Source organism: Scyliorhinus torazame, chromosome 31, assembly GCF_047496885.1.
Source record: "Scyliorhinus torazame isolate Kashiwa2021f chromosome 31, sScyTor2.1, whole genome shotgun sequence".
NCBI classification, from domain to species: Eukaryota; Metazoa; Chordata; class Chondrichthyes; order Carcharhiniformes; family Scyliorhinidae; genus Scyliorhinus; species Scyliorhinus torazame.
The window spans coordinates 2,906,276-2,924,132 of NC_092737.1; the positions used below are offsets into that span (position 1 = coordinate 2,906,276).

Consider the following 17,857-nt stretch of genomic DNA (forward strand, 5'->3'; position numbering starts at 1 on the left):
CTGACTCACACCGACAGAGATTGCCGATGGTGATCTCAGTCCCTCGCTCTGACTCACACCGACAGAGATTGCCGATGGCGATCTCTCAGTCCCTCGCTCTGACTCACACCGGCAGAGATTGCCGATGGCGATCTCTCAGTCCCTCGCTCTGACTCACACCGGCAGAGATTGCCGATGGCGATCTCTCAGTCCCTCGCTCTGACTCTCACCGGCAGAGATTACCGATGGCGATCTCTCAGTCCCTCGCTCTGACTCACACCGACAGAGATTGCCGATGGTGATCTCTCAGTCCCTCGCTCTGACTCACACCGACAGAGATTGCCGATGGCGATCTCTCAGTCCCTCGCTCTGACTCACACCGACAGAGATTGCCGATGGCGATCTCTCAGCCGCTTACCTGGATGTGCATCTTGTCTCCTGTTCCTGCTTTTTGTTGCTGATTTGAGTTTGAAGCCGTCATCTCCGCCATTCGCTTTTCCATCTGCTCGAGCCGCTCCAGAATGGACATCCTGAACTGATTGTCTACAGGACAGTAGGAATTCCAGAGACGGTTAGACTCGGCACTGATCCACCCTCCTCCTCACCCTCTCCCCCTCTCATTCTCCCGGTCACACCCCACCCACAGCAGCCTGGACCTCACCCTCAGCCAGAGTTCAGAGCGACACCCAGTTGTGGTTAAAGGTCACCAAATTGAAGGTTAACTCTGATTCTCTCCCCACAGGCGCCGCCCGCCCTGGTTGAATAGTTCCAGCATTTCCTGTTTTTATGTCAGATTTCCAACATCTGCTGGTTTTTGTATTTAAAGCTGTACAAATTCTAAACTCTGATCGCCATTAACAGCAGGTAGAGTGTTCACGCTGCCCTGCCCACCCATTACAGTCCACGCTGCCCCGTCACCCATTACAGTCCACGCTGCCCCGTCACCCATTACAGCCCACGCTGCCCTGCCCACCCGTTACAGTCCACGCTGCCCCGTCACCCATTACAGTCCACGCTGCCCCGTCACCCATTACAGTCCACGCTGCCCCGTCACCCATTACAGTCCACGCTGCCCCGTCACCCATTACAGTCCACGCTGCCCCGTCACCCATTACAGTCCACGCTGCCCCGTCACCCATTACAGTCCACGCTGCCCCGTCACCCATTACAGTCCACGCTGCCCCGTCACCCATTACAGTCCACGCTGCCCCGTCACCCATTACAGTCCACGCTGCCCCGTCACCCATTACAGTCCACGCTGCCCCGTCACCCATTACAGTCCACGCTGCCCCGTCACCCATTACAGTCCACGCTGCCCCGTCGCCCATTACAGTCCACGCTGCCCCGTCACACGTTACAGTCCACGCTGCCCCGTCACACGTTACAGTCCACGCTGCCCCGTCACACGTTACAGTCCACGCTGCCCCATCACCCATTACAGTCCACGCTGACCCGTCACCCATTACAGTCCACACTGCCCCGTCACCCATTACAGTCCACGCTGCCCCGTCACCCATTACAGTCCACACTGCCCCATCACCCATTACAGTCCACACTGCCCCATCACCCGTTACAGTCCACGCTGCCCCGTCACCCATTACACCCATTACAGTCCACGCTGCCCCATCACCCATTACAGTCCACGCTGCCCCGTCACCCGTTACGGTCCACGCTGCCCCATCACTCGTTACAGTCCACGCTGCCCCATCACCCGTTACAGTCCACCCTGCCCCATCATCCGTTACAGTCCACACTGCCCCATCACCCATTACAGTCCACGCTGCCCCATCACCCGTTACAGTCCACCCTGCCCCATCATCCGTTACAGTCCACACTGCCCCCATCACCCATTACAGTCCACGCTGCCCCATCACCCATTACAGTCCACGCTGCCCCGTCACCCATTACAGTCCACGCTGCCCCGTCACCCATTACAGTCCACGCTGCCCCGTCACCCATTACAGTCCACGCTGCCCCGTCACCCATTACAGTCCACGCTGCCCCGTCACCCATTACAGTCCACGCTGCCCCGTCACCCATTACAGTCCACGCTGCCCCGTCACCCATTACAGTCCACGCTGCCCCGTCACCCATTACAGTCCACGCTGCCCCGTCACCCATTACAGTCCACGCTGCCCCGTCACCCATTACAGTCCACGTTGCCCCGTCACCCATTACAGTCCACGCTGCCCCATCACCATCACAGTCCACGCTGCCCCGTCACCCGTTACAGTCCACGCTGCCCCATCACCCGTTACAGTCCACGCTGCCCCATCACCCGTTACAGTCCACGCTGCCCCACCACCCGTTACAGTCCACGCTGCCCCACCACCCGTTACAGTCCACGCTGCCCCGTCACTCGTTACAGTCCACGCTGCCCCGTCACTCGTTACAGTCCACGCTGCCCCGTCACACGTTACAGTCCACGCTGCCCCATCACCCGTTACAGTCCACGCTGCCCCATCACCCATTACAGTCCACGCTGCCCCATCACCCGTTACAGTCCACGCTGCCCCGTCACCCATTACACCCATTACAGTCCACGCTGCCCCATCACCCATTACAGTCCACGCTGCCCCGTCACCCGTTACGGTCCACGCTGCCCCCGTCACCCGTTACGGTCCACGCTGCCCCATCACTCGTTACAGTCCACGCTGCCCCATCACCCGTTACAGTCCACCCTGCCCCATCATCCGTTACAGTCCACGCTGCCCCATCACCCATTACAGTCCACGCTGCCCCGTCACCCATTACAGTCCACGCTGCCCCGTCACCCATTACAGTCCACGCTGCCCCGTCACCCATTACAGTCCACGCTGCCCCGTCACCCATTACAGTCCACGCTGCCCCGTCACCCATTACAGTCCACGCTGCCCCGTCACCCATTACAGTCCACGCTGCCCCGTCACCCATTACAGTCCACGCTGCCCCGTCACCCATTACAGTCCACGCTGCCCCGTCACCCATTACAGTCCACGCTGCCCCGTCACCCATTACAGTCCACGCTGCCCCGTCACCCATTACAGTCCACGCTGCCCCGTCACCCATTACAGTCCACGCTGCCCCGTCACCCATTACAGTCCACGCTGCCCCGTCACCATCACAGTCCACGCTGCCCCATCACCCGTTACAGTCCACGCTGCCCCATCACCCGTTACAGTCCACGCTGCCCCATCACCCGTTACAGTCCACGCTGCCCCATCACCCGTTACAGTCCACGCTGCCCCATCACCCGTTACAGTCCACGCTGCCCCACCACCCGTTACAGTCCACGCTGCCCCGTCACCCGTTACAGTCCACGCTGCCCCGTCACTCGTTACAGTCCACGCTGCCCCATCACCCATTACAGTCCACGCTGCCCCGTCACCCATTACAGTCCACGCTGCCCCGTCACCCATTACAGTCCACGCTGCCCCGTCACCCATTACAGTCCACGCTGCCCCGTCACCCATTACAGTCCACGCTTCCCCGTCACCCATTACAGTCCACGCTGCCCCGTCACCATCACAGTCCACGCTGCCCCATCACCCGTTACAGTCCACGCTGCCCCATCACCCGTTACAGTCCACGCTGCCCCATCACCCGTTACAGTCCACGCTGCCCCACCACCCGTTACAGTCCACGCTGCCCCGTCACCCGTTACAGTCCACGCTGCCCCGTCACTCGTTACAGTCCACGCTGCCCCGTCACTCGTTACAGTCCACGCTGCCCCGTCACTCGTTACAGTTCACGCTGCCCCGTCACTCGTTACAGTCCACGCTGCCCCGTCACTCGTTACAGTCCACGCTGCCCCGTCACTCGTTACAGTCCACGCTGCCCCGTCACTCGTTACAGTCCACGCTGCCCCGTCACTCGTTACAGTCCACGCTGCCCCCGTCACTCGTTACAGTCCACGCTGCCCCGTCACTCGTTACAGTCCACGCTGCCCCGTCACTCGTTACAGTCCACGCTGCCCCGTCACCGTTACACTCCACGCTGCCCCATCACCGTTACAGTCCACGCTGCCCCATCACCCATTACAGTCCACGCTGCCCCATCGCCCGTTACAGTCCACGCTGCCCCATCACCCGTTACAGTCCACGCTGCCCCGTCACTCGTCACAGTCCACCCTGCCCCATCACCCGTTACAGTCCACGCTGCCCCATCACCCATTACAGTCCATCCTGCCCCATCACCCATTACAGTCCACCCTGCCCTTCCCACCCATTACAGTCCACGCTGTCCCATCACCCGTTACAGTCCATGCTGCCCCGCCCACCCATTATAGTCCACGCTGCGCCGTCACCCGTTACAGTCCACGTTACCCCATCACCCATTACAGTCCACGCTACCCATCACCCATTACAGTCCATGCTGCCCCGTCACCCGTTACAGTCCACATTGCCCCGTCACCCATTACAGTCCACGCTGCCGCACCCACCCATTACAGTCACGCTGCCTCGTCATCCGTTACGGACCACGTTGCCCCATCCACCCGTTACAGCCCGCACGCTGCCCCGTTACCTGTTACAGCCCACAATGCCCCTTCCAGCAGTTACAGTCCACGCTGCCCGTCACCCGTTACAGCCCACAATGCCCCTTCCAGCCGTTACAGCCCGCACGCTGCCCCGTCACCCATTACAGCCCGCACGCTGCCCCGTCACCCATTACAGCCCGCACGCTGCCCCGTCACCCGTTACAGCCCGCTCGCTGCCCCGTCACCCGTTACAGCCCGCACGCTGCCCCGTCACCCATTACAGCCCGCTCGCTGCCTCGTCACCCATTACAGCCCGCTCATTGCCCCGTCACCCGTTACAGCCCGCTCGCTGCCCCGTCACCCATTACAGCCCGCTCGCTGCCCCGTCACCCATTACAGCCCACACGCTGCCCCGTCACCCATTACAGGCCGCACGCTGCCCCGTCACCCATTACAGCCCGCTCGCTGCCCCGTCACCCATTACAGCCCGCTCGCTGCCCTGTCACCCATTACAGCCCGCACACAGCCCCTTCCAGCTATTACAATGAATTTTGAAACAAAGTCTGTGAAAGGGCACATTTTTCAGTTCGATTGCAGCACCCATTCTAATCCGCGATTGGAGTTATTTTAGTTGCCCGTGACGCGATTTCAGGATGTGAATCCAATGCAGTTTCTGCAAATATTCAAGTGCCACTTTTTTGGGTTTCTGTTTTGATCTTGAATCGATTTCCATGTGACTGCGCCACATCCTTAAAGCTGCATTAACAACGACAGGAGTGATAACTGACTCGGGTCAGTGAGGTAACTGCCCCCCACCCCCTTCAATCAGAGAGAATACAGCACAACACATCTCCCTGACCTACCATCAATGGCCAGGGGTCACGCTGCGCTCGGACAGCCTGCTCAGGGTAACAGGACCTGCGCCAATTGTAGATCACATCCTCGATAGGTCAGTATCAATATTAAGCCGCATTTCAATGATTACTGCGCTCTCTCTCCGCAATGATTCTGATCTCAGTGTGTGTGGGGGGACTTGGCTTGGCTGATCACTCACAGCTCCCGGGTCACCCACAGCACTTTGTCTGTGGGTCTGATACCCGCCGTGCCGTCCTCACATTGATTTTGTTCAAAGCTGCAGCCTCCAATCCCGTTCCTGATTTGCCAGCTCCATGGCCCACGTTTAGTGAAACAGTGGTCCCTCACCTCAACATCTCGGAGCAGATCCTCTGCCCAGGCCGTACAGATAATCTCTTTCTTTGAGATTAACAGAATTGGCTGTTACGCAGTTTAAACTGGTGAGCAGGCAGTCCACCATCGACAGGAAAGTTTGGAAATGACAGCGTCACTCAATGTCCGATAAGCAAATCCCAAAGTAATCTGATTGTTCAACTCAAAACACACACGTATGCACACAAACACACGTGCATAAAAACACATACATGAACACGGACAGACACGCATAAACACGCACACCTGCATGTACACAAATACGCATGTGCACAAAAACACATGTATGCACACACACACTTGCATAAATACACGCATGCACACAAACACATGCTCAAACACACGTATGCACACAAAGGCATGCACACACATGTGCACATTGACACGTAAACAAACGAAGCACACATGGATACGCAAACACATACACGCATGTACAAACACACAGGTGTGCACACACACACACAGTTGTCTTCCACAACCAATAATCAACCGTAATTTAAAACGTGGATGAAACTTTTTGCATCTTCTCCCCGTTTTGATATTTAAAAGGCGCACGTGTCTGTACAAACAGCTCATGTCTTTCTGCCACAGGCACCCTGCCTTGTAGTTTTCCTCTATTTTGGAGCATCGCCCCGATCAGGTCGATTCCTGTGCTAATTTCTTCATGCATCCAGTGTCTAGGAACCCATCAAATTCCGCCCGCCAGGGGAAATCCTTCACTCCCAGCCCCTTCATTCCGCTGGGCGCAGGCGATCTCTCCAACCCAGCGACGCACCGGTCGATGCAGAGAGGGGGAGACTGACAGGACCCTTCCTCGACACCCGATCTCCGACTCCAGGACATCCCCGTTCATTTACAACCCACCAGCCAGCGACCTCCGAGCACTCGGGGGCGGGAAACGGCTCCTTCGGACAGTACGGTGCCCTCCCTCTCTCGACATTTCAGGCAATTAACAAGGAGCATGGGGCACAACTTTTAATTCAAAGTTAACCAGACGCAACTTTGCAGGGTGGGAACTCCAGAGCTGCACCAAGGATTCGCAGCACCAGCTTCGCAAACGCTACACGTGGGTCAACTCACCTTCACCTCCCTGTTCCATTTTCTCAGCTGGGACCACACGCACACAGACAGACAAGAGCTCACAACTGGAGTAGCTCCACGCGCCTCTGTCTCTCTCGGTCTCTCTCCCCTCAGTGGCTCTGTATCCAAAGAGGAGCGACTGTGGAGAAGACACTGGCTTTCGGTCACCTCACCTTCAGTCTCTTCTTTTTAAAAAGAAAAGATTAGCAAGGGAGAATCCTACAAGAGGAAGAGAGGGGGGGGAAGCGAGTTCCAGGCTGCCGGAGTTGCTGGGATCGAGGAGGAGCTGAGTGGGACGGTGCTGGAGAGTTAGTGCTGTCAAGCACAGACTATCCCTGGATATGTCACATGTGTGGACAGGATCAAGATGAGACAGACTGATCCACCTGGTGAGCTCTCACCGTGACGAATAGACCACAGGCAGTTCTTTTATCTCCATCCAAAGTTATTTTCCAGAGAGGGGACGGGGGATTTATAAACAGCCCGTCTCTTATCCACCGCAGAATGTTGCACTCACTCCCGCATTATGACAAATCATAGCCGGCCCTCCCCTGGATCCTGGACTAAAATAGCCCCGAGTGGAGCTGGGCTGTGATCGTGTGAAGCCTGTCAGCCAGCCGCCCCCCCCCCCCCCCCCCCCCCCCCCCCCCCCCCCCCCTCAGTCCGACTGCCCACCCATCCCCCCACTCCTCCCCTGCGCTCGCTTTTAACTCAATCTCTTAATGAGCTCACTGCCACATGCAAGTTGCTGTTGACAGACGGCCGGCGCTCATCGACAGATTCCAGTCAAACTTGGCCAAGGGGAGGGCGAGGGTGAAAGGGCTGGCAGGCAGGCAGCGCTCTGCGACAGCAGAGAGAGACGGCGACCGGTCAGCCTCGCGGTCAAGGCGCTCGCCTCCGGCGGCTCCTCGGGACGCGGCGCCGTGTACGTCACACACGGCCCGCGCTGTCACTTCCACTGCAATCCGGGGCTGCGCACAGTTCAAAAGCACTCCAGACAAACAGGACAAGGTGTACTCATAACTCCGCAAACACCCAATCCCGTCAGCGTAGCTCCCATTCCGGACAGGACTTACTCAGGTCCTCCAGCCCGGAGAACAACAACATAGAAAGGTCTGAATTTCCCTGGCGCCTCTCCCCACCTCGGGAAGCCCCAGACTGCTCTTCGGCCAATCCAGCACTTCTGACGGGTAGTCATCGTTGTATCTCATGTGCGCACAGCAAGATCCCATGACCAGCACGGTGAGCACGGCCCACATCTGGGCTGAGGGATAAATCCCTCAGCCCAGATGTGGGCCGTCCCACTGTCCCGGATGACCTGGGCCGGGGTGAGCTGGGCTGAGTTGGGGCTGGGCTGGGCTGAGTTGGGGCTGGGCTGGGCTGAGTTGGGGCTGGGCTGGGCTGAGTTGGGGCTGGGCTGGGCTGAGTTGGGGCTGGGCTGGGGTGAGCTGGGGCTGGGCTGGGCTGAGTTGGGGCTGGGCTGGGGTGAGCTGGGGCTGGGCTGGGCTGAGTTGGGGCTGGGCTGGGCTGAGTTGGGGCTGGGCTGGGCTGAGTTGGGGCTGGGCTGGGCTGAGTTGGGGCTGGGCTGGGCTGAGTTGGGGCTGGGCTGGGCTGAGTTGGGGCTGGGCTGGGCTGAGTTGGGGCTGGGCTGGGCTGAGTTGGGCTGGGCTGGGCTGAGTTGGGGCTGGGCTGGGCTGAGTTGGGGCTGGGCTGGGCTGAGTTGGGGCTGGGCTGGGCTGAGTTGGGGCTGGGCTGGGCTGAGTTGGGGCTGGGCTGGGCTGAGTTGGGGCTGGGCTGGGCTGAGTTGGGGCTGGGCTGGGCTGAGTTGGGGCTGGGCTGGGCTGAGTTGGGGCTGGGCTGGGCTGAGTTGGGGCTGGGCTGGGCTGAATTGGGGCTGGGCTGGGCTGAGTTGGGGCTGGGCTGGGCTGAGTTGGGGCTGGGCTGGGCTGAGTTGGGGCTGGGCTGGGCTGAGTTGGGGCTGGGCTGGGCTGAGTTGGGGCTGGGCTGGGCTGAGTTGGGGCTGGGCTGGGCTGAGTAGGGGCTGGGCTGGGCTGGGCTGGGCTGAGTTGGGGCTGGGCTGAGTTGGGGCTGGGCTGGGCTGGGCTGAGTTGGGGCTGGGCTGGGCTGGGCTGAGTTGGGGCTGGGCTGAGTTGGGCTGAGTTGGGGCTGGGCTGGGGTGAGCTGGGGCTGGGCTGGGGTGAGCTGGGGCTGGGCTGGGGTGAGCTGGGGCTGGGCTGGGGTGAGCTGGGCTGAGTTGGGGCTGGGCTGGGCTGAGTTGGGGCTGGGCTGGGCTGAGTTGGGGCTGGGCTGGGCTGGGCTGAGTTGGGGCTGGGCTGGGCTGAGTTGGGGCTGGGCTGGGCTGAGTTGGGGCTGGGCTGGGCTGAGTTGGGGCTGGGCTGGGCTGAGTTGGGGCTGGGCTGGGCTGAGTTGGGGCTGGGCTGGGCTGAGTTGGGGCTGGGCTGGGCTGAGTTGGGGCTGGGCTGGGCTGAGTTGGGGCTGGGCTGGGCTGAGTTGGGGCTGGGCTGGGCTGAGTAGGGGCTGGGCTGGGCTGGGCTGGGCTGAGTTGGGGCTGGGCTGAGTTGGGGCTGGGCTGAGTTGGGGCTGGGCTGGGCTGGGCTGAGTTGGGGCTGGGCTGAGTTGGGGCTGGGCTGAGTTGGGCTGAGTTGGGGCTGGGCTGGGGTGAGCTGGGGCTGGGCTGGGGTGAGCTGGGGCTGGGCTGGGGTGAGCTGGGCTGGGCTGGGGTGAGCTGGGCTGAGTTGGGGCTGGGCTGGGCTGAGTTGGGGCTGGGCTGAGTTGGGGCTGGGCTGGGCTGGGCTGAGTTGGGGCTGGGCTGGGCTGGGCTGAGTTGGGGCTGGGCTGAGTTGGGCTGAGTTGGGGCTGGGCTGGGGTGAGCTGGGGCTGGGCTGGGGTGAGCTGGGGCTGGGCTGGGGGTGAGCTGGGCTGAGTTGGGGCTGGGCTGGGCTGAGTTGGGGCTGGGCTGGGCTGAGTTGGGGCTGGGCTGGGCTGAGTTGGGGCTGGGCTGGGCTGGGCTGGGCTGAGTTGGGGCTGGGCTGGGCTGAGTTGGGGCTGGGCTGGGCTGAGTTGGGGCTGGGCTGGGCTGAGTTGGGGCTGGGCTGGGCTGAGTTGGGGCTGGGCTGGGCTGAGTTGGGGCTGGGCTGGGCTGAGTTGGGGCTGGGCTGGGCTGAGTTGGGGCTGGGCTGGGCTGAGTTGGGGCTGGGCTGGGCTGAGTTGGGGCTGGGCTGGGCTGGGCTGAGTTGGGGCTGGGCTGGGCTGAGTTGGGGCTGGGCTGGGCTGAGTTGGGGCTGGGCTGGGCTGAGTAGGGGCTGGGCTGGGCTGGGGCTGGGCTGAGTTGGGGCTGGGCTGAGTTGGGGCTGGGCTGGGCTGGGCTGAGTTGGGGCTGGGCTGGGCTGGGCTGAGTTGGGGCTGGGCTGAGTTGGGCTGAGTTGGGGCTGGGCTGGGGTGAGCTGGGGCTGGGCTGGGGTGAGCTGGGGCTGGGCTGGGGTGAGCTGGGGCTGGGCTGGGGTGAGCTGGGGCTGGGCTGGGGTGAGCTGGGCTGAGTTGGGGCTGGGCTGGGCTGAGTTGGGGCTGGGCTGGGCTGAGTTGGGGCTGGGCTGGGCTGGGCTGAGTTGGGGCTGGGCTGGGCTGAGTTGGGGCTGGGCTGGGCTGAGTTGGGGCTGGGCTGGGCTGAGTTGGGGCTGGGCTGGGCTGAGTTGGGGCTGGGCTGGGCTGAGTTGGGGCTGGGCTGGGCTGAGTTGGGGCTGGGCTGGGCTGAGTTGGGGCTGGGCTGGGCTGAGTTGGGGCTGGGCTGGGCTGAGTTGGGGCTGGGCTGGGCTGAGTTGGGGCTGGGCTGGGCTGAGTTGGGGCTGGGCTGGGCTGAGTTGGGGCTGGGCTGGGCTGGGCTGAGTTGGGGCTGGGCTGGGCTGGGCTGAGTTGGGGCTGGGCTGGGCTGAGTTGGGGCTGGGCTGGGCTGAGTTGGGGCTGGGCTGGGCTGAGTTGGGGCTGGGCTGGGCTGAGTTGGGGCTGGGCTGGGCTGAGTTGGGGCTGGGCTGGGCTGAGTTGGGGCTGGGCTGGGGCTGAGTTGGGGCTGGGCTGGGCTGAGTTGGGGCTGGGCTGGGCTGAGTTGGGGCTGGGCTGGGCTGAGTTGGGGCTGGGCTGGGCTGAGTTGGGGCTGGGGCTGGGCTGAGTTGGGGCTGGGCTGGGCTGAGTTGGGGCTGGGCTGGGCTGAGTTGGGGCTGGGCTGGGCTGAGTTGGGGCTGGGCTGGGCTGAGTTGGGGCTGGGCTGGGCTGAGTTGGGGCTGGGCTGGGCTGAGTTGGGGCTGGGCTGGGCTGAGTTGGGGCTGGGCTGGGCTGAGTTGGGGCTGGGCTGGGCTGAGTTGGGGCTGGGCTGGGCTGAGTTGGGGCTGGGCTGGGCTGAGTTGGGGCTGGGCTGGGCTGAGTTGGGGCTGGGCTGGGCTGAGTTGGGGCTGGGCTGGGCTGAGTTGGGGCTGGGCTGGGCTGAGTTGGGGCTGGGCTGGGCTGAGTTGGGGCTGGGCTGGGCTGAGTTGGGGCTGGGCTGGGCTGAGTTGGGGCTGGGCTGGGCTGAGTTGGGGCTGGGCTGGGCTGAGTTGGGGCTGGGCTGGGCTGAGTAGGGGCTGGGCTGGGCTGGGCTGGGCTGAGTTGGGGCTGGGCTGAGTTGGGGCTGGCTGAGTTGGGGCTGGGCTGGGCTGGGCTGAGTTGGGGCTGGGCTGAGTTGGGCTGAGTTGGGGCTGGGCTGGGCTGAGTTGGGGCTGGGCTGGGCTGAGTTGGGGCTGGGCTGGGCTGAGTTGGGGCTGGGCTGGGCTGAGTTGGGGCTGGGCTGGGCTGAGTTGGGGCTGGGCTGGGCTGAGTTGGGGCTGGGCTGGGCTGAGTTGGGGCTGGGCTGGGCTGAGTTGGGGCTGGGCTGGGCTGAGTTGGGGCTGGGCTGGGCTGAGTTGGGGCTGGGCTGGGCTGAGTTGGGGCTGGGCTGGGCTGAGTTGGGGCTGGGCTGGGCTGAGTTGGGCTGGGCTGGCTGAGTTGGGGCTGGGCTGGGCTGAGTTGGGGCTGGGCTGGGCTGAGTTGGGGCTGGGCTGGGCTGAGTTGGGGCTGGGCTGGGCTGAGTTGGGGCTGGGCTGGGCTGAGTTGGGGCTGGGCTGAGTTGGGGCTGGGCTGAGTTGGGGCTGGGCTGGGCTGAGTTGGGGCTGGGCTGGGGTGAGTTGGGGCTGGGCTGGGGTGAGTTGGGGCTGGGCTGGGGTGAGTTGGGGCTGGGCTGGGGTGAGTTGGGGCTGGGCTGGGGTGAGTTGGGGCTGGGCTGGGGTGAGTTGGGGCTGGGCTGGGCTGAGTTGGGGCTGGGCTGGGCTGAGTTGGGGCTGGGCTGGGCTGAGTTGGGGCTGGCTGGGCTGGGCTGGCTGAGTTGGGGCTGGGCTGGGCTGAGTTGGGGCTGGGCTGGGCTGAGTTGGGGCTGGGCTGGGCTGAGTTGGGGCTGGGCTGAGTTGGGGCTGGGCTGAGTTGGGGCTGGGCTGGGCTGAGTTGGGGCTGGGCTGGGCTGAGTTGGGGCTGGGCTGGGGTGAGCTGGGCTGAGTTGGGGCTGGGCTGGGCTGAGTTGGGGCTGGGCTGGGCTGAGTTGGAGCTGGGCTGGGCTGAGTTGGGGCTGGGCTGGGTTGGGGCTGGGCTGAGTTGGGGCTGGGCTGAGTTGGGGCTGGGCTGAGTTGGGGCTGGGCTGAGTTGGGGCTGGGCTGAGTTGGGGCTGGGCTGAGTTGGGGCTGGGCTGAGTTGGGGCTGGGCTGGGCTGAGTTGGGGCTGGGCTGGGCTGAGTTGGGGCTGGGCTGGGCTGAGTTGGGGCTGGGCTGGGCTGAGTTGGGGCTGGGCTGGGCTGAGTTGGGGCTGGGCTGGGCTGAGTTGGGGCTGGGCTGGGCTGAGTTGGGGCTGGGCTGGGCTGAGTTGGGGCTGGGCTGGGCTGAGTTGGGGCTGGGCTGGGCTGAGTTGGGGCTGGGCTGGGCTGAGTTGGGGCTGGGCTGGGCTGAGTTGGGGCTGGGCTGGGCTGAGTTGGGGCTGGGCTGGGCTGAGTTGGGGCTGGGCTGGGCTGAGTTGGGGCTGGGCTGGGCTGAGTTGGGGCTGGGCTGGGCTGAGTTGGGGCTGGGCTGGGCTGAGTTGGGGCTGGGCTGGGCTGAGTTGGGCTGGGCTGGGCTGAGTTGGGGCTGGGCTGGGCTGAGTTGGGGCTGGGCTGGGCTGAGTTGGGGCTGGGCTGGGCTGAGTTGGGGCTGGGCTGGGCTGAGTTGGGGCTGGGCTGGGCTGAGTTGGGGCTGGGCTGGGCTGAGTTGGGGCTGGGCTGGGCTGAATTGGGGCTAGGCTGGGCTGAGTTGGGGCTGGGCTGGGCTGAGTTGGGGCTGGGCTGGGCTGAGTTGGGGCTGGGCTGGGCTGAGTTGGGGCTGGGCTGGGCTGAGTTGGGGCTGGGCTGGGCTGAGTTGGGGCTGGGCTGGGCTGAGTTGGGGCTGGGCTGGGCTGAGTTGGGGCTGGGCTGGGCTGAGTTGGGGCTGGTCTGGGCTGAGTTGGGGCTGGTCTGGGCTGAGTTGGGGCTGGGCTGGGCTGAGTTGGGGCTGGGCTGGGCTGAGTTGGGGCTGGGCTGGGCTGAGTTGGGGCTGGGCTGGGCTGAGTTGGGGCTGGGCTGGGCTGAGTTGGGGCTGGGCTGGGCTGAGTTGGGGCTGGGCTGGGCTGAGTTGGGGCTGGGCTGGGCTGAGTTGGGGCTGGGCTGGGCTGAGTTGGGGCTGGGCTGGGCTGAGTTGGGGCTGGGCTGGGCTGAGTTGGGGCTGGGCTGGGCTGAGTTGGGGCTGGGCTGGGCTGAGTTGGGGCTGGGCTGGGCTGAGTTGGGGCTGGGCTGGGCTGAGTTGGGGCTGGGCTGGGCTGAGTTGGGGCTGGGCTGGGCTGAGTTGGGGCTGGGCTGGGCTGAGTTGGGGCTGGGCTGGGCTGAGTTGGGGCTGGGCTGGGCTGAGTTGGGGCTGGGCTGGCTGAGTTGGGGCTGGGCTGGGCTGAGTTGGGGCTGGGCTGGGCTGAGTTGGGGCTGGGCTGGGCTGAGTTGGGGCTGGGCTGGCTGAGTTGGGGCTGGGCTGGGCTGAGTTGGGGCTGGGCTGGGCTGAGTAGGGGCTGGGCTGGGCTGAGTTGGGGCTGGGCTGAGTTGGGGCTGGGCTGGGCTGGGCTGAGTTGGGGCTGGGCTGGGCTGGGCTGAGTTGGGGCTGGGCTGAGTTGGGGCTGGGCTGGGGTGAGCTGGGCTGGGCTGGGGTGAGTTGGGGCTGGGCTGGGCTGAGTTGGGGCTGGGCTGGGCTGAGTTGGGGCTGGGCTGGGCTGAGTTGGGGCTGGGCTGGGCTGAGTTGGGGCTGGGCTGGGCTGGGCTGAGTTGGGGCTGGGCTGGGCTGAGTTGGGGCTGGGCTGGGCTGAGTTGGGGCTGGGCTGGGCTGAGTTGGGGCTGGGCTGGGCTGAGTTGGGGCTGGGCTGGGCTGAGTTGGGGCTGGGCTGGGCTGAGTTGGGGCTGGGCTGGGCTGAGTTGGGGCTGGGCTGGGCTGAGTTGGGGCTGGGCTGGGCTGAGTTGGGGCTGGGCTGGGCTGGGCTGAGTTGGGGCTGGGCTGGGCTGAGTTGGGGCTGGGCTGGGCTGAGTTGGGGCTGGGCTGGGCTGAGTTGGGGCTGGGCTGGGCTGAGTTGGGGCTGGGCTGGGCTGAGTTGGGGCTGGGCTGGGCTGAGTTGGGGCTGGGCTGGGCTGGAGTTTGGGGCTGGGCTGGGCTGAGTTGGGGCTGGGCTGGGCTGAGTTGGGGCTATCTTGGGTGAGCTGGCTGGGTGAGCTGGGCTGGGTGAGCTGAGCTGGGCTGGGCTATCCTGGGCTGGGCTGTCCTGGGCTGGGTGAGCCGAGCTGTCCTGGGTGAGCTGGGCTGGGCTGGGCTGGCTGGGCTGGGCTGGGTGAGCTGAGCTGGGCTGGGCTATCCTGGGCTGGGCTGTCCTGGGCTGGGCTGGGCTGTCCTGGGCTGGGCTATCCTGGGCTGGGTGAGCTGAGCTGTGCTGGGCTATCCTGGGCTGGGCTGGGCTGTCCTGGGCTGGGTGAGCTGAGCTGGGCTGGGCTGTCCTGGGCTGGGCTGTCCTGGGCTGAGTGAGCTGAGCTGGGCTGGGCTATCCTGGGCTGGGCTGGGCTGTCCTGGGCTGGGCTGGGCTGGGCTGGGCTGTCCTGGGCTGGGCTGGGCTGTCCTGGGCTGGGCTGGGCTGTCCTGTCCTGGGTGAGCTGAGCTGGGCTGGGCTGTCCTGGGCTGGGCTGGGCTGTCCTGGGCTGGGCTGTCCTGGGCTGGGCTGTCCTGGGCTGTCCTGGGCTGGGCTGGGCTGGGCTGGGCTGTCCTGGGCTGGGCTGTCCTGGGCTGGGCCGGGCTGTCCTGGGCTGGGCTGGGCTGTCCTGGGCTGGGCTATCCTGGGCTGGGCTGTCCTGGGCTGGGCTGGGCTATCCTGCACTTCTGCACTGTAAATTCTATGATTCTATGATCCTGGGCTGGGCTGTCCTGGGCTGGGCTGGGCTGTCCTGGGCTGGGCTATCCTGGCTGGGCTGTCCTGGGCTGGGCCGGGCTGTCCTGGGCTGGGCTGGGCTGGGCCGGGCTGTCCTGGGTGAGCTGGGCTGGGCTGGGCTGGGCTGGGCTGTCCTGGGCTGGGCTGGGCTGTCCTGGGCTGGGCTGGGCTGTCCTGGGCTGGGCTGGGCTGGGCTGGGCTGGGCCGGGCTGTCCTGGGTGAGCTGGGCTGGGCTGGGCTGGGCTGGGCTGGGCTGGGCTGGGCTGGGCTGTCCGATACTCCCACTCCACCAGATCAAAGGCCTTCTCCGCATCCATGGCGATCACCACCTCCCACCCCTCGGAGGGGCATCATTATCACATTTAACAGCCTTCTGATGTTAGTCGTTACCCGGCCTCCCTTTCACAAACCCCTACTGGTCCCCGATCACCCCTGGCACTCACTCCTCTAGTCTCGAGGCCAGGATCTTGGCAATCCACATCCTTAACCAGGTAACCGCTCAACCAGTCACCAACCACACCCTTAACCAGGTGACCAACCACACCCTCAACCAGGTAACCGCTCAACCAGTCACCAACCACACCCTTAACCAGGTATGCACTCACACCCTTAACCTGGTCACCACCCACACCCTCAACCAGGTCACCACCCACACCCTTAACCAGGTCACCACTCACATCCTTAACCAGTCACCAACCACACCCTTAACCAGGTCACCAACCACACCCTTAACCAGTCACCACTCACACCCTTAACCAGGTAACCACCCACATCCTTAACCAGGTCACCAACCACACCCTTAACCAGGTCACCAACCACACCCTTAACTAGGTAACCACTCACAACCTTAACCAGTCACCACCCACACCCTTAACCAGTCACCACCCACACCCTTAACCAGGTGACCAACCACACCCTCAACCAGGTAACCGCTCAACCAGTCACCAACCACACCCTTAACCAGTTGACCAACAACACCCTCAACCAGGTAACCGCTCAACCAGTCACCAACCACATCCTTAACCAGGTGACCAACCACACCCTCAACCAGGTAACCGCTCAACCAGTCACCAACCACACCCTTAACCAGGTATGCACTCACACCCTTAACCTGGTCACCACCCACACCCTCAACCAGGTCACCAACCACACCCTTAACCAGGTGACCACCCACACCCTTAACCAGGTCACCACTCACATCCTTAACCAGTCACCAACCACAACCTTAACCAGTCACCACCCACACCCTTAACCAGGTCACCAACCACACCGTTAACCAGTCACCACTCACACCCTTAACCAGGTAACCACCCACATCCTTAACCAGATAACCACCCACATCCTTAACCAGGTCACCAACCACACCCTTAACCAGGTCACCAACCACACCCTTAACCAGGTCACCAACCACACCCTTAACTAGGTAACCACTCACAACCTTAACCAGTCACCACCCACACCCTTAACCAGTCACCACCCACACCCTTAACTAGTCACCACCCACACCCTTAACCAGGTCACCACCCGCACCCTTAACCAGTCACCAACCACACTCGTAACTAGGTAAGCATTCACACCCTTAACCAGTCACCACCCACGCCCTTAACCAGGTCACCACTCACACCCTCAACCAGTCACCACTCACACCCTCAACCAGTCACCACCCACACCCATAACCAGTCACCACCCACACCCTTAACCAGTCACCACCCACAACCTTAACCAGGTAACCACCCATATCCTTAACCAGGTCACCACTCACATCCTTAACCAGTCATCACTCACACCCTTAACCAGGTCACCATTCACACCCTTAACTAGTTACCACCCACACCCTTAACCAGGTCACCACCCACACCCTTAACCAGGTCACCACCCACACCCTTAACTAGTCACCACCCACACCCTAAACCAGGTCACCACCCACACCCTAAACCAGGTCACCACTCACACCCTTAACTAGTCACCACCCACACCCTAAACCAGGTCACCACCCACACCCTAAACCAGGTCACCACTCACACCCTTAACTAGTCACCACCCACACCCTAAACCAGGTCACCACCCACACCCACCACCTTAACACCACTCAAATCCACTCACTCACCTTCTACCATACATACCCCACCCAGTCCCACACACTTGTGCATTCACTTGCACATGCTCGCACTCACAAACACACTCACACTCTTGCACACACGCTCGCTCACACTCACTTGCACACGCTCGCACGGTGCAGAATACACACTATTGCAGGGTGATTGTGAGTTGCAATGAGGAAGGTGAATAGTTCAGTGAGCATCTGCTCAGAGTCACACCGTCCCATCCAGTCGGGGGGGGGGGGGGGGGGGGGGGCACAGAGACAAACTGCAAACCGACAGGGAAGAGGGTAACAAGCGTGTCCCACAACTGAAGCTGAACAGCAGGAGGGCAGTCAGGGTTCTGAACCTGGGACGGTGCGGCCGCAATGTTGCTGAATGAGGGACAGAGACACGCGGGTGTGTCATGGTGGTCAGCACCATTCGCTTAAACGGCATCAAAACAATCGCCATCAACTGTTTGAAGGAAGCACTTTATCCATCCGGGAAC

At 63.2% G+C, this 17,857-nt stretch overlaps 1 pseudogene; it reads right to left on the reverse strand.

Annotated features, from left to right (window-relative positions):
* LOC140404550 (calmodulin-binding transcription activator 2-like) overlaps nucleotides 1-17,857 on the reverse strand; it is a 158,164-nt pseudogene that overhangs the window by 35,116 nt on the left and 105,191 nt on the right.